The sequence below is a fragment of the Schistocerca nitens genome, chromosome 5, assembly GCF_023898315.1.
Source record: "Schistocerca nitens isolate TAMUIC-IGC-003100 chromosome 5, iqSchNite1.1, whole genome shotgun sequence".
NCBI lineage: Eukaryota > Metazoa > Arthropoda > Insecta > Orthoptera > Acrididae > Schistocerca > Schistocerca nitens.
In genome coordinates this window covers 745062724-745083573 of record NC_064618.1, presented here as the reverse complement: position 1 = coordinate 745083573, position 20850 = coordinate 745062724, and positions in this window count along the sequence as shown.

Below are 20850 nucleotides of genomic sequence, written 5' to 3'. Positions count from 1 at the left end.
CGGCGGCAGGTCGTGGCCAGTGCTATGACGTCACGGTAATCGCTGAGTGCCGTCTGAATGTTACTGTCACCACCAAAGCACGTTTGATCCAGAGAGATGACTTGAAGTATGACGCGCTCAAGGCGAGCGGCGTGAATCCGGGTAAAACTCTTGAAGTCACAATTTAACATGGTCAACGGCCGATAATGCCCAACTCCCCGACCTCCAGATGGCTTGGGGACCGGGATAAGCAAGCCTGCTACGAACTCGGGTGGGAGGGGAAGGTCAGGGTTCATCAGTTTTTCGTACATTGCAGTCCAGCGTGAGCCCATGATGTCGTGGAATGTGCGGTAAAACTCCAGCGGGAACCCGTCTGAACCTGGCGCTTTATTCGTCGCACCCTTATGAAGAGCATCGGGGGCGTCATCAGACGTAAGTGTCGCTGTGAGAAACTCCGCAGCAGCCTCATCCAGGGTACCAGTCAAGGTACGGAGGACATCAGTCGTTATCGCTATGTTCTGGTCCTCTGCTCCATAGAACTGGTTGTAGTGATCCACAAAGGTTTTTACGATGTAATTCTGGGACGTCAATCGATGACCATCTGGCATGTTGAGGGCGTTGACCAACTTTTTCCGACACCGCTGCTTCTCTCGGACAATATGATGCATGGATGGGGGATCTCCTAGTACACAATCGTGACATCTTGCGCGTACTATTGTGCCTTCAAGGCGGTGAGAGAAATTATCTTCACCTTAATACGTTGAATTTCAACCTGTCGTTGAACAGAGGGGGCATGGTTTGAGAGTTCCCGGAGAATTGAGAAAAAGTATTCCATGGTATGTCGTTGCCACAGCATTTTGTCGCGACCGTAATTCATCATCGAACGACGTAAAGCAGGCTTGGTGCAAGCGAACCACCACCGGATTGTCGAAGCATACGCTGGAAGGCGTCTCACACAGTTGTTCCACGTCGTTTCTACGACTTGCCTGCATTCAGGATCGATCATTGCAAAACCCTACATTTCAACAGGATAATGCACGACTGCATGTTGCAGGTCCTGTACGGGCCTTTCTGGATACAGAAAATATTCGACTGGTGCACTGGCCAGTATATTCCCCTGATCTCTCATTAATTGAAAACGTCTGGTCAATGGTGGCCGAGCAACTGGCTCGTCACAATACACCAGTCACAACTCTTGATGAACTGTGGTATCGTGTTGAAGTTGCATGGCCAGCTGTACCTGTACACGCCATCCAAGCTCTGTTTGACTCAATGCCCAGGCGTATCAAGGCCGTTATTACGGCCAGAGGTGGTTGTTCTGGGTACTGATTTCTCAGGATCTGTGCACCCAAATTGCGTGAAAATATAATCACATGTCAGTTCTAGTATAATATATTTGTCCAATGAATACCCGTTTATCATCTGCATTCCTTCTTGGTGTAGCAATTTTAATGGCCAGTAGTGTAGGTTTGGATTTCCTCCCCCAGTATCCCTGGTCGGCCATCCTGCATCGCGTCCTTGAATCCTGACATGATAGCAAGACTGTGCCAGTTGGGATATGACATCATACTAAGAGTGCACCAGAATACCACGTCAGTCAAGTTTTATCCAGTTCAGCCATCTTGTGTCGTCATCTTGTAGTCTGACTTGCATTCTGACTTCATATCAATACGGTATTAGTATTCCAAGTCAACTACCACGATAATACACCGTTCTGAAAACACAACAGACCTCCATCCTACCCTTCAGTGAGCTCTGAAGTCACAAATGGCGGTGGTTTGGGGACAACGGAATGCACGCTACAGAACGTCTGGCTCCGAGTCGATTTTTAATAGTTCTTTGTATCACTGTGGTGACAACTGCTGCACAGAATGAGATTTTCACTCTGCAGCGGAGTGTGCGCTGATATGAAACTTCCTGGCAGATTAAAACTGTGTGCCCGACTGAGACTCGAACTCGGGACCTATGCCTTTCGCGGGCAAGGAGAAGGTAGGAGACGAGATACTGGCAGAAGTAAAGCTGTGAGGCCGGGCGTGAGTCGTGCTTCGGTAGCTCAGATGGTAGAGCACTTGCCCGCGAAAGGCAAAGGTCCCGAGTTCGAGTCTCGGTCGGGCACACAGTTTTAATCTGCCAGGAAGTTTCACTGCTGCACAAATTGCCGTTGCAGATGCAGTACGATGCAACAGAGCCATACTCCGAATACAATCGTGTTTCCTCTCGGTAGTGCCATGTGGGCATCTGGAGCCCGGCCTTCTTGCGATCAAAACTTTTCGTGACCACCGCTGCCACAAATCACGTACCATGGCTACATTCCTGCCAAGTCTTTCTGCAGCATCGCAAAAGGAACATCTTTCGTAGCCCCATTAGACGACAGTGAGATGTCTGTAGTGATTTCTTTGTCACCTTAAAGGCATTCTTGACTAATACCAACTCACTTCGTCCAGTCTCAAAGGTGACTAAAGCTCACGACGTGTATTCAAGGCAAACCTGATTTGCATCCTCATAGCGGCGATAGTAGTGCCTCTCTTACGCGACTGGTGTGAAATTTGAATAAACATCTTCTTTCAGATGTAGAAACATGCCTACGAACTTTCATTTATGTCGGACAACACCTTTTCATGTTGAGATTTTTTTTTTCCCTTCGCTGTATTTTGCCATTCTCCCTCTGAATCCTGAACAGTTGGAGTGTCAGGCAAATATTTCTGTCGCCGAATGGTAAAAGTACATGGATGACTAGATTTTCAAATTAGATTCTTTTCCTCGCTTTGTGTCGAGCTGTTGGGGATCCGTTCGAGGTCCAACGCAAGTCTGCAAACTTGCCGCAGAACTGGTATCGTGAAGGTTCCGCCGACCTTCCTCGGAGCAGCGGTAGAGCGAGCTTCCAATTGCAGCGCGGCGAGCCGGCAGGACGTTTAGCTGCGGCAGCCGCAGCGCCTCAGATGTTGGCAGCTCGCCCCAGGCCGAAGGCCGCGCTATGCAGAGTGGCAGGTCGGCTCTCGTTGCTGCATTCCAGTTCGCGAGGCGAGCAGAGGCGAGGCAAGGTCAGCGCACACGCACCAGCCTCTTCGCGCGGCGGCGAGTACACGGCAAGGGTCCCGGTGTACATTGGCGTGGCGTGCGGTTACCGTGTGCACCATCTGCACGGGTTACTAATGAGGTGCACTGTTACTGAAATCGACACGAGGTCCAGTTGGAAATACAACACCCACAGACAACAGGCAAAGGGCACACGTTCGAGTACCGGTCCAGCACACAGTTTTGGGTTAGTTCGCTCCCCACCACAGAGCGAAACTTCATTCTGGACCCACAGGCGCAAAATAAATTTTTTACCCATTATTGATCTTGTAATTGGAGTTCTAAATTTATCTTACGTGACCTCGTCTCATACTTTATACACTGCTACCTACCCTGAAGCGCCAAAGAAACCGGTATAGGCATGCGTATTCAAATACAGAGATATGTAAACAGGCAGGCAGTATGAGGCGCTGCGGTCGGCAACCCCTGTATAAGACAACAAGTGTCTGGTGCAGTTGTTAGATGGGTTACTACTGCTACGATGGCAGGTTATCAAGATTTAAGTGAGTTTGAAGGTGGTGTTGTAGTCGGCGCACGAGCGATGGGACACAGCATCTCCGAGGTAGCGATGAAGTGGGGATTTTCCCGCAAGACCATTTCACGATGTACCGTGAATATCAGGAATCCGGTAAAATATCAACTCTCCGACATCGCCGCGGCCGGAAACAGATCCTACAAAGACAGGACCAACGACGACTGAAGAGGAATCGTTCAATGTGAGAGAAGTGGAACCTTTCCGCAAAATGCTGCAGATTTCAATGCTGGGCCATCAACAAGTGCCAGTGTGTGAACCATTCAAAGAAACATCGATATGGACTTTCTGAGGCGAAGGTCCACCCGTGTACCCTTGATGACTGCACGACACCACGTTTTACGCCTCGCCTGGGCCCGTCGACACCGACATTGGATTATTGATGACTGGAACATGTTGCCTGTTGCGACGAGTCTCGTTTCGAACTGTATCGAGCTGATGGACGTGTACGGGTATGGAGACAACCTCATGAATCCATGGACCCTGCATGTCAGCAGGGGACTGTTCAAGCTGGTGGAGGCTCTGTAACGGTGCAGGGCGTGTGCAGTTCGAGTGATATGGGACCCTTGATACGTTGATACGTCTAGATACGACTCTGACAGGTGACACGTACGTAAGCAGCCTGTCTGATTACCTGCATCCATTCATGTCCATCGTGCCTTGCGGCGGACTTGAGCAAATCCAGCAGCACAATGAGACACTCCACTCGTCCAGAATTGCCACAGAGTGGCTCCAGGCACACTCTCCTGAGTTTAAACACTTCGGGTGGCCACGAAACTCCCCAGACATGAACATTATTGAGCATATCTGGGATGCCTTGCAACGTGCAGTTCAGAAGCGATCTCCACCACATCGTACTTTTACGGATTTATGGAGAGCCCTGCTGGATTCAGGGTGTCAGTTCCCTCCAACACTACTTCAGACATTAGTCGAGTCCATGCCACGTCATGTTGTGGCAGTTCTGCGTGCTCGTGGGGACTCTACGCGATATTAGGCAGGTGTTCCTCTTACTTTGGCTCTTCGGTTTATTAAAACTGTTGCACCAAGAAGGATAGCAATTAACACAATTTCACTTATTGTGTCTGTACAGTACAGTGGGTGTTGTGTACAACTTAGTAGACTACAGACTGGTGCGGCAACTGTCGTCGCAGGAAAGCTGGACCGGAGCAGAAATAATTAGTGAGCAAGTTAACACAACAAACAGAAGATTTACTTAACTTACATATCTTCAAACGCGCGAAGACGCATTATAAATGATGCAACAAGAAATACAGTCCAACTTTCATTGTCAACATGGGCGAGGTTTCTTTGCACTACAGCCGACTAGGCGGCGCTTGCGTAGCAAAACGTAGTGAAGTGGCTCCGAGCGCGAATGGACTGCGTCGATGCCACCGGCTGTCTTATATTGTGGCAGAGGGCGCACGAAGTGCTGAGCTGATGGAGGGGTGACGCAGCGATCGCGCGTCATTGAGTCCACTTGATCTCACGCGACCGCACTCGGCTTTGGAAGGAAACTTGGAATTTTGTTGGCAACGCTGATACCACAAAAGGGTGCTATCGTTACGTGATACCAGACTGGGAAGAATACACGATCAAAGTTGCGGGTAATTTGGCGGAATACAGCTGCTACCAATAACTGTGGAGTCGAACTGAGCACGAATGACAGTATGGGGTCGTCATTTCGTGCTACCTCAACTCTTGGCCACAGTCCATCAGTCACAGTGTCTAGGGAATGGTGGTGTGCAAGGCTCTCGACAATCCTGGACTGAATGTTTCCAGTGGGCGAGAGAAATTTACTACTATCGAACATAGGCCTTAATTTGCTGAAGAAATTTCTGAGAATGTTCATTCGGAGTAAACCATTGTATGATAGTGAAACATGGACTGTGGGAAAACCGGGAAACAAGAGAATCGAAGCTTTTGAGATGTGGTGCTACAGAAGAATGTTGAAAATTAGTCGGACTGATGAGGTATGAAGAGGTCCTCCCTAGAATCGGTGAGGTAAGCAATATGTGGAAAACACTGACAAGGAGAAGCACATAACGCGCTGCTTCCTGGACTTGGGTAGACGCTCCGGCACCATATCGAATCCGCCCGGCGGATTAGCGACGACGGCCAGTGTGCAGGCCAGCCTGGGTGTGGTTTTTAGGCGGTTTTCCACATCCTCCTAGGTGAATACCGGGGTGGTCCCCATGTCCCGCCTCAGTTACACGACTCGCAGACATTTGAAACACATTCACACTATTTCTCGATTTACTCTAGATGCAGACAGCTGGGGTACACTAATTTCACCCCGGGGGGTATGGGGTGGCGGCAGGAAGGGCATACGGCCATCTTTCAAATTAACCATGCCAACTCTGTACTTTAACCCTGCCGACACTGCGCTCAATGCGGGATAAAGGCAGTAGCAAAAGAAAGAAAGCAAGAAAGACTGACGAGGAGAAGCACAGGATGGAGGACATCAGTTAAGACTTCAGAGAATAGCATCTGTAATACTAAAGGGAGCTGTACAAGGTAAAAACTATAGAGGAAGGCAGAGACTGGAATACGTCTAGCAAATAATCGAGGACATAAGTTATAACAACTACTCTGAGAGAAAAACGTTGGCACAAGAGAGGAATTCGTAGCAGGCCGCATCAAACCTGTCAGAAGACTGATAAAGAGCTCGAAGTTGTTCCATAGCTGCCGTTCTCTAGCCATCAGAATTGTAACGATTGCTATTCAAGTTACTGGCTATGCGAACCAGACAAGATTGCATTTTGCACCCAATGGCACACCATATTATCACACCAAGTGCTGGCCCATATGACGACACGAGCACAATTTGTGAACCTTCGTTCTCCTCGGAGTGCCGTAAATGGATATGTCCATCGGGATGCTCCTCCAGTCTTGTCTGAAAATAGGGCGTGGTGACACTCCAATGGTTTCGTTAAACACCTTTGTCGGCGCGTTTCGCTTTGCAGCTGCTTTAGAGGAAGCCAAGCCACAACAGTGGTCACTGTGCTGAGAGTACTTGTGAATACTTACATTGCTGCAAACAAGTTCCTCTGATGACTAGAGATATGCAATGTGGCTGTACGTCCCTGAACTGCCGACCAAATAAGTATATAGGATATCCAAGGAAGTTGCGACAAACTTCGAATAGTTGTAGAGGGTGTCTTGAGGAACAAATCGAGGACAGGAATCCATGCCCAGAAACATTATCCAACGACGCTACAGAGCTTCGAAGTTATTGTCTCCGGCGCCTGCCAGTAGACTACCCCTTCGGCAGCAAACGTGACTTTGTAGACTGATGTACCATAGGCGCAACGCCTCGCAATGTTGTTTGTTATTCAAAGAACGTGACTGATTGCCACGACAGCCAGCGGAGAAGATAGAGCTAGCTGCTGCGTAGAAAGTCCTTGTCTCTTACGAATGAGATGCTCTGTTGCCTTGATGAATTACAGTTTCGAAAAAGGGCTTCCATCTGCAGTTTATTTTTCTCCTGTATAACGAAAAACAGTGGTGATTTCGGAGGGTTCTAGGAAGAAAAGAAACTGAGGATGGAAATGTGGTGTCACCGCCAGACACCACACTTGCTAGGTGGTAGCCTTTAAATCGGCCGCGGTCCGGTTGTATACGTCGGACCCGCGTGTCGCCACTGTCAGTGATCGCAGACCGAGCGCCGCCACATGGCAGGTCTAGAGAGACCTCCTAGCATTCGCCCCAGTTGTACAGCCGACTTTGCTAGCGATGGTTCACTGACTAAATACGCTCTTATTTGCCGAGACGATAGTTTAGCATAGCCTTCAGCTACGTCATTTTGCTGCGACCTAGCAAGGCGCCATATTCAGTTACTATTGATATTGTGAATAATGTACCGTCAAGAGCGATGTTCATCGTTAATGGATTAAAGTTAAGTATTCCACCAGCTACGTCCGTTTTTCTAAATTCTAATTTCCTTGTCCTGTTCCAGACCTCACGCCAGCCTGCGTGAGCTAAAACGCGTGCATTTCGGCCCCCTCTAGTAACACGGTGTTGGCTCTCCTGCCAACCACAACAGGAAACTGTCATCCACCGAGGCAACAGAGCATGTCATTCGTAGAACACAAGGGTTTTCTACGCAGCACCTAGCTCGACCTCCTCCACTGACGATCATGGCAATCAGTCACGATCACTGAATAACAACCACACTGCGAGACGTTCCGCCTACGGTCCATCAGCGTCCGAAGTCACTCTTGCTGGTGAAGGGTAGTCCTATCCTCTGTTTGTTCCAGAAGGCACCCTGTACACCTCTCGAAGCTTGTAGCAAATTCCTTGGACACTTTGTATATGTCCTCTCTGGTGCCAGCCGAAGTAGGGTCATTAAGAACGCACATACCGGTTAGTGTGATCCTCTTTAACCCGTCCATTCCAGATTCACTTGACAGTCATAGAATCCTGACCAAGGCGCACAACAATGTCGCCGAAAGCTGAACTACAGTCTCGATAGGTCGCTACCCTGCCCATGTCGAAATCCGACTCGTTTCTCCATCTTAAGCGAAGCATGAAATGATCTACTCACAACTTTTTTTTTTTTTTTTTTTTTTTTTTTTTTTTTTTTTTTTTTTTTTTGCTCTGATGGTTTGATGAGGCCTGGCACGAATTCCTCTCCTGTGCCACTCTCTTCAACTTAGAGTAGCGCTTGCACCCTACGTCCTCAATTGTTTGCTGAACGTATTCCAATCTCTGTCTCCTCTCAGTTTTCAGGCTCTACGGCTCCCTCTAGTACTGTGGATGTCTTAGATCATGTTGTATTATCCTGTACTTCATTCTTGTGGGTGTTTTCCACATGTTTCTATCTGCTCCGATTCTGTCCATGGTTCTAAGAAATTTCTTCCTCAAATTAACGCCAACGTTTGACACCAGTTGACTTCTCTTGGCCGAGAATGCCCACTTTGCCTGTGCTAGTCTGCCTTTTCCCAAGCCGTATTGTTCGTCATCTAATATATCCTCATACGTGACTTTTCGAACTTTCCAGGCGGATCTGTTGCAAATACACTTCACGGGTTTGCCGCCGGGTCGTATGGTGTAAATCCTACAATATTTCCTCGATGCAACTGCTCGACATTTTCAACTGATGATAGTTGCTGCTGTCACGCTGCAAGACGTGACTGATGACGATCGCGCGGTGGTGCTAACTGACTCGCCAAAACAACAAGAAAGGTTCGCCAAATGTCAAAGTATGCTCGTCTCGAGACCCATCCACAAGAAGGAAATGCACCACTTCGACGCATCGTATTTTACCTCACAGTACAGAATCCTGGCAACACAGCCGTTTTAGCACCAGAGAAAGGTTGGAACTGCGCACCAACACCATGGATAGCTCCAGTCCGAGATGTCATATCTGGCATAGAACAAGCAATTTTGAAGCTTCCCAGTGACGTTGCAGAACAGATTAGGAGGGACACCTGGCGAATTTTAACACGAGCCCCACCAAGGAGCCGGCCGGTGTGGCCGAGCGGTTCTAGGCACTTCTGTCTGGAACCGGGCGACCGCTACGGTCGCAGGTTCGAATCCTGCCTCAGGCTTGGATGTGTGTGATGTCCTTAGGTTAGTTAGGTTTAAGTAGTTCTAAGTTCTAGGGGACTGATGACCTCAGATGTTAAGTCCCATAGTGCTCAGATCCATTTGAACCAACGCACCAAGGTAGTTTAACATCAGTTCAGCAGAAAGCAAGGCTCTGCGGGACTTGAGAGCTGACAAAGACCTCGTTACTTTACCTGCTGACAAGGGGGACGCCATCGTCATTCTCACACGAAATGAATACAACAGCGAGATGTAGGCGCTTATCGCAAGTTAAGTGAGGATCGGACTGGCAAGTTCTAGAGACCTTCTCAAGAAGAGTTCTATTCCTTCTTAAGTCACTAACAGGCTGCAGTTCCTCCAGGACCGTACGACCCACCGAGGATACATAAGGATGGATCTCCTCTTCACCCAATAGTGAGCAACATTGGAGCTCCTACCCGTTTCCCGGCCAAAGATCTTACTACGGTGTTGGGACCTCAAATAGGCAAGTGTGACCACCATATTCGGAATTCAGAGAATTTCGTAGGACGCCGGAAGACACTTAAGCTACAACTATCAGATATTCTGGATGGCTTTGACGTTGTACCTGTATTTACTTTAGTACCGCTGCAGGACGCGCTAGAGCTTATCAGCATGCTGTTTGAGAAAGACCTTGTGGCATTGTATAAACATGTGCTTGTCTTATTCAATGAAGAATATTTTGAACAAGTGGGCGGTGTCACCGCGAGAAGTCACCTGTCTCCCATGGTGGCCATCTTTATGGAAGACTTTGAGGAAGATGCACTGCAGTCGGCAAGTCTCAAACCGTCCTGCTTCTGGCGGAATTAAGACGATATATTTATGGCGTAGCTCCACGGAATAGGACATTATCTGTATTTCTTCGGTATCTGAAATCGCTCCATCCGAATATACAGTTCACAATGGAAATGGAAAAAGATGGAATTTTACCATTCCTGGATGTTACGATCAGAAGAAAAGCCGATGGTACACCGGGACATAGTGTCTACCGCAAACCAATTCACACGGAGCTATATTTGCAGGCCACAAGTTGTCATCTCTCTGCACAACGCAGTAGTGTCTTACTCTCTTCTGTGCATTGAACACATGTGGTCTCAGATGCCGACAGTCTACCTTGTGGACTACAATACGTAAGAATGCTGTTTCAACAGAATGGCTATTCCGATAGACAGATACGCCATACTTTCCATTCGAGGCAAAGGGGGGACGTAAATGAAGATGCGGAGGCACCCGTTGCAATGGCGTTCTTGCCCTATTTTGGCAGCATGTCTTCAAGAATAGAAATAATCCTCAAAAGGCAGGACATCAAATGTGTTTTCTGTCCACAAGCAAAATTGAGGAATATATTGTGCACGGTCAAAGACGACCTTGGTCTTAGGAAACGTGGCGTATATAACATCCCATGCCAATGTGGAAAATCTTATACCTCAATATGCCGAACCGCGCAAGAACGTTGCGTCGAACACCATCGTCATACACGCCTAGGGCACCCTGATAAATCAGGTGTAGCGCATCATTGCCTGGACGTGCACCTTATGTTTTAGGAAAACATTCCTTCTGGGAACGTGTTGTTAAGGAGGCCATACATATTCGTACGGCATACAATCTTACCAAGAGGCATGCAGGTTTTCAATTAAGTGTCACCTGGAATCCAGAACTGGCTGCCATTAAATCAAAGGAGGGAAAGCAAGAACTTCCGATTCATGACTCGACGCAACTCACTGCTGAGATTTAATTCAGCTTTCAACCACAGGAGCGTCCGGCAGCACAGACATTGCTTGCAGCGCACACGTAGAAGGTCTTCCTGCGGATACCAGCAGTAAGCACGGGGAGTGCAGCTTTCCTCCAACTGCGAGTGTCTCCCCGGGCAACGTGTTGCCTGTTCCTGGCCTGATAAATTTGGACGCCGCGGCGCGATCATCATCAGCCGCGTCTTACTGCAGTGACAGCAGCAACTGCCACAGCCTGAAGATGTAGAGCAGTTGCACTGATGGAATATTGTGGGATTTACACAATACGACACGGCGGCAAACCCGAGAAGTGTGTTTGAAGCAGATCCTCAATTTCCTTTTCTTCTGTGTGTTATTCTTATCGGCGGCTTGGATGCATGCAGTGTTAAACTAATTGAGCGATAGTTCGCGCACGCATCTGCCCTTGTTATCTACGAAATTTTGTGGACGATATTTTCCCGAGAGTCTGGTGGCATGTCGCTAGTGACATAGATTCCACACACCAACTTGAATAATCATTTGGTTGAAACTCTCCGCCCCTCCGCCCCCCGCCCCCCCCCCCCCGCTCCCGATTGCCTCTCCTCTTCCAAATGATTTTAGAGATTGCATTGGATTGTTATCAATGCCTTCTGCGTTGTTTGATCTCAAGACTTTCAGAGCTTTCTTAAATTCTGACTCTGGATCGCCTATGTGTTCCATTTCGACTCCAATTTCTTCCTGTCACAAGGAAGGCCCTCAGGGTGCTGTTTCCAACAACCAACACTCATACGTGATTTCTGGATGAGAAACCTGTTCCTTATACACAGAATACACACCGACGAGTCACAGAAACTGGTAGACCTGGCTAATATCGTATAGGGTCCTCGATCCCGCAGTAGAGCCGCAACACGACTCATGTCTGAAGCAGTGCTGAAGGGAACTGACACCATGAATCCTGCAGGGCTGTCCATAAATCGGTAAGAGTAGGAGGGAATGGAGATCACTTCTGAACAGCACGTTGCAAGGCATTCCAGATATGCTCAATAATGTTCATGTATGGGGAGTTTGGTGGCCAGTGGAAGTGTTTAAACTCAGAAGAGTGTTCCTGGAGTCACTCTGTAGCAATTCTGGACGTGTGTCGCATTGTGCTACTGGTATTGCCCAAAGTCCGTCGGAATGCACAATGAACATGAATGGATGCAGGTGATCAGAGTATATGCTTACGTATGTGTCACCTGTCAGAATCGTATCTAGACGTATCAGGAGCCTCATATCACTCCAACTGCGCACGCCCCACACCATTACAGAGCCTCCAACAGCTCTAACAGTCCCCTGCTGACATGCAGGCTCCATGGATTCATGAGGTTGTCTCCATACCTGTACACGTCCATCCGCTCGAAACAATTTGAAACGAGGCTCGTCCGACCAAGCAACATGTTTCTAGTCATCAATAGTCCAATGTCGGTGTTGACGGGCTCAGATGAGGCATGAAGTTTTGTGTCATGCAGTGATCAAGGGTACACGAGTAGGGCTTTTACTCCGAAAGCCCACATCAATGATGTTTCGTTGAATGGTTCGCACGCTGACACTTGTTGATGGCCCAGCAATGAAATCTGCAGCAATTTGCGGAAGGGTTGCACTCCTGTCACGTTGAACGATTCTCTTCAGTCGTTGTTGGTCCCGTTCTTGCAGGATCTTTTTCCAGCCTCAACGATGTCGGAGATGTGATGTTTTACTGGATTCCTGATATTCACGGTACCCTCGTGAAATAGTCGTATGGGGAAACCCTCACTTCATCGTTATTTCGGAGATGCTATGTCCCGTTTTCTCCTGCGTCGACTATAACACCACCTTCAAACACACTTAAATCTTGAGAACCTGCCATTTTAGCAGCAGTAAGCGATCTAACAATTGCGCCAGACACTTGTATACGTGTTGCCCATCACAGTACCGTTTTGGCCTGTTTACATATCTCTGTATTTGAAGAAGCATGCCTATACCAGTTTCTTTGGCACTTCAGTGTGGACCTGCAGCTGTGCTGAAATGTTAACCACTCGCATATCCAAGCATGCAGAACGGTTGATATCATCTAGACATTTATTTTAAGTCGCCTTCATAGCGTTGCTGTTTTCATGATCAGCAGTGTATATCTACGCAATGAAGATGTTTTAGGCTTGTAATTAAGTAGTTAATAGCTGAATTTAATTAGTAATGTTCCGTTAAGTACCGTAGTTTAATCCTACCAACGACCACTCTGACTGCGAATGAGCAGAAATTTTAGGTATTAGGCCTGTATGCAATAGGACTGACATTAAAGTACGAGGGTTATTCGGATAGTAAAGGTCTGATTTCTTTAAAAAAAAAAAAACCTAAACCATTACAGATTTTGTTCTGGCGTAACCACAAGCGCCGGAACGAAGAACCGAAAACAATAGAAGGCGGTGAGGAAACGTCAGTCCAGCCTCGGTCGCTCAGATCGGCTCCTATTCGAACACCAGTGGACATGACTTGTTGAACCTTGTGTATAGCTAAGAATATTACTGTTTGCATGTCACTTGCGACACCGATGCAACTCCAAAGTTAAGTATGCCAATTACTTTATAGAAATAAAACCACTTATGTTATTTGTTTGAATTGTTGTATAGCATTCCGAGAACGCAGCATCCTTTAGGCACCCTATAAGCGACGAGAGACAGACTTTTTTTCCAAAAAAGTGTCTTTATGTAATTCCATACATGTTTCTATACTTTTATACATAGTTTCCGGATTGATTTAAACATTTGTGGTAAAGTTCTATAAGCTTTTGTTTTAGTATGTCATAGACGTCTGCTGCCTGCGAGGATAACCAGTCTTTAACTGCCTCTTGCACTTTGTCGTCTGTTGCGAAGCACTTGCCACCGAGAAACTGCTTTACGTAGCGGGACAAGTGAATATTGCTAAACGCCAAGTCTGGACTGCACAGTGGGTGGACGATCTGTTCCCATCCAAAACATCTGACCAGATTTTTGGTGTGAATGGCAGTGAGGGGTTTGGCATTGTAACGCAACATCGCAACTGCAGACGTCAGAAGGCCATGTCAGTGATTCTGTATTGCACGGTAATAAGAGCAGTGCAGTAAGCAACTGCGTTTGTTATCCTTTGCCGCGTAAACTCGCTTAACAAGACTCCATGTCTATCCCAAAACCGGGTTGCCATAACCTTGCATGTTGAGATTGATTGACTGGCGTTGAGCTTGTCTGGTGATATCGTGTGACATCATTCCGCTGAAAGACATTTAGATTTTAGGTTAATGTGAGAAACCCATGTCTTGTCCCCCGTGTCAATTTTCTCTAAAAATTGATCACATTTTTCATGATATCGTTACAAAAAAATCAAGAGCACAAGCCATTCTTTCCATTTTTCGTTTCTCAGTAATCGGCTCGGGAGCCAAGCGTACGCTCAGTATGCACAACTGTAACATTTCAGAGACAATTTTGGGCAAAGCTGTTCGACCCACGTTCGGAAATTCCAATGCTAAAGTTGAAATTGTGAATCGCTGGTCCACGGCTCTGACTAAATCTTCCGAGATCACTGATGATTGTCCTGATCGTGGTGCATCATGAACATTTTCCTATGCGTTCTTGAAAGCTCTCACCCAGTTACACACTTTGCTGCCACTCATCGCATTGGGACCATGTACGTCATTTATTTGTTGATGAATTTCCGCTGCTGCAACGTTTCTTGGTGTCAAAAACCGAATCATTTAGGTTATTTCACATTAGGGCTGACTAGTTGTTTTAAATATTTTGAAGTGACACTGTTAACAGCACACTGCGACAATGCCAATGCAAACGGCATCGTCGGAAGGTCAGAGCATGCCGGGAGTCGGTGCGCATGCACGTTTGTGTTCGCACGACATTTGATTAACTACGGCGATTCGGACATTACTTTCCTAATAACCCTTGTATGTCACTGCTATGCAGAAAAATATTACTTTGACCTAGAATTTGTGACTACGGTTTTCCATAAGCCAACTTCAGCGCTGTTGTATACAATATATGTAACATATGTCTTCACAGTTACGCGGAATATGTGTATGTCGAAGTCGGGAGGCAACATTTAGAACTGCAAATTCGATAATAGATATCACGAAGAGAGCCGTTCCGTCGCAGAGGAAGATGATTTTTGTAAGATGATGTTTTCTGGTATAACTCCGTAATTCCGTGGAATGCAATAGAGCTGGGGGAAAAGACATGATAAGAAAGAGTGCCATCAACATCCGCCTTAAGTATCTAAGGATTACATCGGGCTTTCCCTTCACATCGAAGAAAGACACCAGGAGGGTGCCGTATGACCGACCAAAATGAGAGGTCGATACAAAGTTTCTAAGCGTTGACACAAGAATCCATTGTGTCTTGCAAGTAACGCCGTGTGATTTTCGGAGACTAGGAGGGAGGAAGAGTCTATGTGAAGAAACATACCGCGAAGTTCCACCAGTGCCAGATGCCATCACATGGGTCACCGAAAAGTAAGTCCCATGTCCGCACCGTGCTAACGCACTCGTACTGTGACTAACATCCACGAAGGCAGCCATACAATCATTAGTGGAAAGTATTTCCTCACTGTAGCTTAAAACCCCATCCCATCTTGTCGATGGTCCTCACCAGTATTATTTCAGATCGCGTGAATTAATCTACATATCTTTAACACCTAGATATCTGTAACTGCTTTAAAACTGAGGCAGTTGTCGCTGGCACCCAGCCTAATAATCTGTTTTATTACATTTGGTTAGTGAATAATGTTATGCAATCAGTATTCAGATAAATGTTACTTTTCAAACCAAACCTCGAATTGATGTGTCCTCTCTCCTTCTTCTTCTTTTTCTTTATCTAAACCAGAACTTTGATGAGCTCACCCATAGTTTCCTTCGTTTTGAATAATCTCGTGTTCACTGCCGAATTTAGTTTTATCGTTCTTCCCTCCTCCAGACCCTCGGTCAGAATACAGAACTGGTATGGAAGAGTAGGTGCCGTTTTTCCTGTCACTGATTGTTCCAAGTGGGTTCATTGTCTCTTCTGCTCTTCTCAGCATTTCTCCGTTAACATTCTAGGATCTTCAATTTTCGCAATTGCTGTTTTTTTCTTATCGACCTTCTCCATTTTCCAAATTTGTGACTTCTAGATATGTGTGTGTCATACTGGATATCGCAAGACGTAAGAGGGATATTAAACAAGATGAGACAGCTAAAACAGGCCACCCCAAACATACCCAGAATGAATAAATATATCGTGTATATCGTATATAGTAGACAACAAGGCGATTTTCCCGACGTTCGCAAATAATTTTTGCTGTTTATAATCGCCAAATTACGACACCGACATTGTTTTTATATATTGGACCTATATACCTTTTCCTGTGGCATCTGAAAGAAACTTCTAAGAAATTTCAGCGACATATCTACGTACTTGATCAAGAGTACTGCTCCTCAAACCACTGTCCCGCCGTCAGGAGAAGAGATTCTACAAACGTCAGCCCCATTACACCAAATGTAAGCCAACACATGAAAGATATGGGTCTTGTGTTTACCAGTGGGCTTGAAGCCCATCAGTCCGTGTTCTGCTGTTGTAGCAATTAGATAACTTGCTCGTAAAGCTGTTGAGACATTCACTATGTATACGACAGTCGAAAAAGTGAATAACATTTATGAAGCATGTCGCCAAACAATCAGAGCAGCACCGCGGTTGTATGCAGAAGAGTGTCCAGATCGTAACGAGCAATTGCCTGCAATCTGACTTTGGAAACATTATAAAAAAAAAAAACTCCTGGAAACTAGAATTGTGGAGAATTAAATACACCAAGAAAAAAGAAGAGGGACTGACAAAAGCAATGAAACAAAAATTTAACACCAGTAACACACAATGCAAATGTCACTTGGCGGAACTTCGGAAATAAGAGAGGGGTGAAGGAAACAAGTGTTCAGTGAACACCACATACCGTCGCATTTCATCTTCTTCACATTTTCTGCATCTGCAGCCTGCAGTAACTTACACGTTGCTTACAGTTCCTCATACGTTATCTGCGAAAAGAGCGAAGTGATGCGACGTATCCAAGCAAAGTTTTGTTTAAGGAAGAAGCATCGGTTACAAACCAAGGGCAAGTCAATCATTGCAATACGCACTAATCGTCAGTTGAAACTCCATACTGACTCAAAGAAGTGGATAAAAACGACGCTATTTGGTGCGTGTTTTTCAAGCCACGTCATTGGTTCAGGAAACGCATAGTGGTCTTTACATTCACAAAATTTAACACTCCTGTACGGTTTACCTGTGGCGAAAATTAAAACAAGAGGGATATTACGAAACACCGATGATCCCCGAAGGCATGAAATGCCTTGTAACACGGATCCGCGCTGCCCTTAACTCCAGATTAAATCCAACGTGCACTGCTGTTTCTGCAGAAGCACTTCATAGCGTGTATCAATGCCCAAGGTTAACCACGACCGCCGTGAAAGTAAACACACGAACCTTACATGAGTCACGTGTTTTGTTACACTTGATATAATAGGGCCGAGGTATAATAGGGCCGACGTTTGTGGAATCTCTTCTCCTGACGGCGGGATAGAGGTTTGCGGCGCAGTTCTCTTGATAGTATTTCATCAAGTCCCGTAGATATGTTGCTGATATTCTTTTAGAAGCCTCTTTCAAATGCCACAGATAAAAGTATACAGTTCCATTAGAAAAACATGTCGGTATTGTAATTCGGCGACTGTAAACGTTAAAAGTTATTTGCGAACTTCCTGTTTCCGAGGAACACATTAAGAAAATCTTGGTATGGACCATGGATTGGGAATTAAATTTAATTCTGAGACAATATATCCCCGGCAAAAAAGTGAAATCCCAACGTACGTACAGGTGTACTTGTTATGTGTACACATAGTAAAGTCGATGACTTGCTCGACATGTGCGATGTATCTATTGAGTATTGATTACCCAAGAGACGCTGCATCAGTAACACAGCAACGTCGAAGTATTCGGCCGCGAGACATTGAAGACCGTTAGTTCCTTGTATCAGTCCACTCAGACACTTTTTTAAAATTTATTTGCTTTCGGAAGGTGCCCATATTGCCATCTCAGTACTGTAAATGTTATATTACAGTTTGTTTTGACAGTAATTCACAGCATACATTAGTTCAAGTCGTACCCTAGTGCGAAGTTACTTAGGCTTAAAAAAGAACAGATTCCGACGCAAGGCGAATTTTACATCCACAATACACTGAAACCAGTAAACGAGATGAAAATGTAACACAGGACATGCAGAGATAGTATACTTTAAAATCTTATTGGTAACACTGTAAGAAATGATAAATCGCAATTGGTACTTATTTGGGCTATTGCTACTTCAATTCCTATTGACTAGTGATCTAAATTTTGTGTGTCCTATAAGAATTGTTTAAAAATCTACGGATAGGGAACTGAATATCTGTGCAGATCTGTAAGTATCTGTAAGTACCATCGACACATCAGACAAATATACAAGAACCAAATTTTGGTTTTACAGACATACGTGTAGATACAGTAGAATTCAGACACATACACATAGGGTGAGTCACTAACTATTGCCACCAAGAATAACTCCGAAAGTATGATAGGAACTGATAAGTTTGTGGGACAAAAGTTCAATGGGACAACTGGAATCATAATACGACGTTGGTTTCTTGTTGCTAGGTGGGGTCGCTTCTGAGATATGAAAATCAACAATTTTTAATGAGATGCTGTAGTTTGGTAATTATTTTCTGATAGCGGCTATCGAGACGAATTCAATGATGTGTGATAGTAAGGTCTTTGAAGGTCAACGAAGGTCACAAAGGTGGTACGAACGTCCATTTACAGAATGTGATCGCAGTGATAACCACTGGTATCAGTGCAGTGCTACAATCTTCTTATCATGAATTCAGTGGTATTCCTTATCATATTGGCACTTATTGAAGCACATGCTCTGACAATTTTCTCTCGCATATCTTCAGGTGTAGTTGGAACGTCTTTATAAACTATGTCTTTTACGAATCCCCACAAGAAAAATCCAGAGACGTCAAGTCTGGCGAACGAGCCGGCCACGACATTTCTTCCGCGTCCAATCATTTCTAGCCATTAGCGAAAAATGTGCCGGAAACCCATCGTGTTGATACCACATTCTGTTCTTTAATCCTAAAGATATTTCTTCCAATAACAGACCCATCGGCAGAATTCAATGCGACGCATACAATCCGTACCAGTTAATTCTTGGTGGAAACTGATACGATAAGGATGATATTTATGCAGAATACGAACAACACTACTCTGACTCGTACCAGATTCCCTTGCGATTTGACGAAAACTAACACAAGGATCTCGAGTCACAGTGGCAAGAGTACCAATTTCCGTTTCCTCGTTAGTAACTTTCCATTGCGGGATTGCGTTGAAGATCCAGTTGTTCTCAATTTGTCATACACATATTTAAATGTACGACGTGTAGGGTGAGTACGTTGAGGATATCTTTCAGCGTATAAGTCTCTAGCTCGCACTGAATTTCGTCGGCATTATCCGTAAATGAGAAGCATATCGACTTGTTTTTCGAAGGAATACATCATTCACATTCGCTTGGTTATTAGTCTTACCGTTCCTATTAGCGTTGTATTGCGAAACCTTCGAATGGTGTTTATATGTCAATGGCACGTTAGATGGATACCCCGTAGTCGACGAATATTTACAATTTGCATGATACATGACAGAGAATTGTCAGAGCATAAGTGCCAAGTGATAAGGAATACCACTCAATCCATGATAAGAAGATTGCAGAACTGCATTGATGCCAGAGGTCATCACTTCGATCATGGACGTTCATGCTACCTTTTTGATCTTCGTTGACCTTCAAAGACCTCACTGTTGCACATCATTGGATTCGTCTCGATAGCCGCTATCAGAAAATAAGTACCAAACTATGGCATCCCATTAAAAAAAAGTTGACCTTTATATACCTGACGCGACCCCACCTAGCAACAAAAAACCAACGTCGTATTATAGCCCCTGTTGTCCCATGCAACATTTGCTCACAAACGTTTCAGCTACTATATTACTTTCGGAGTTATTCTAGGTGGAAATAGTTAGTGACTCACCTTGTATACCGTAGAAGGTACGTTGTGGCATACATCTTAGGCTAAGTGTTCCCTAACGTTCTGAGTAGCGCATGGGAACAAAGTTTATTGCACTTTTGTTTCCCTTGACATTGTAATTACCAAGAGCATTAGATTAGCAGACCAGGGACCTATGTCGGAATGTTGGCATTGTTAATGAACTCTTACAAATGTGGTTTGCTATATCGTTTGATGCTAACAAAGTTTCGAGATATAAGTCTGCAGGCTTTCGTAGCCGTTGTCACTGAAGTTAAAATGTTCTGGGTTGTTAGGGCCCTTCATATTTCCTCTAAAATAATGGACGTTTCGACTCCTCTGCTGGTATCTTCTTCAGGATGTTGCGGTGTCCACTATTGCTACAACACTGTCAAAGACCGGTGTCGCGTTCTCTTATAAAGGGGAGTTTTCCCTCGTTTGTGCTGGAGCACTGGGAGTATTGTTTAAAATTCTTATGATTACCATTGATCATAGGCTAATATTCCCGCGCTGATGCAGAAGAAGGAGCGTTTTTGGCTAAACTCTTGCGGATACTATTGGTGGCGCATCGTCATTGACAGAAAAGCACTATTACAAACTTACGCTGGGGAAGGGTTATTGGTTTAAATTCCTTCTATTGCTATTGGTTGGCCATCATCAGTGGCTAGATGCGAAACGAACAGAGCAAGAGAGGGGGAATATTTACCCAAAATATTATTGTCTACCGAGGTGACTTGCAGCGCGTTTTTTATATTGCTCGCACATTGCGGCCGCATATTCACTTCTTTGATGGCGGGGAGCCACGATGAGGGAAGCCTACAGCCGTCCTCTCTATTGAAATTACGTGCATTCTTGGAAATTTCCAC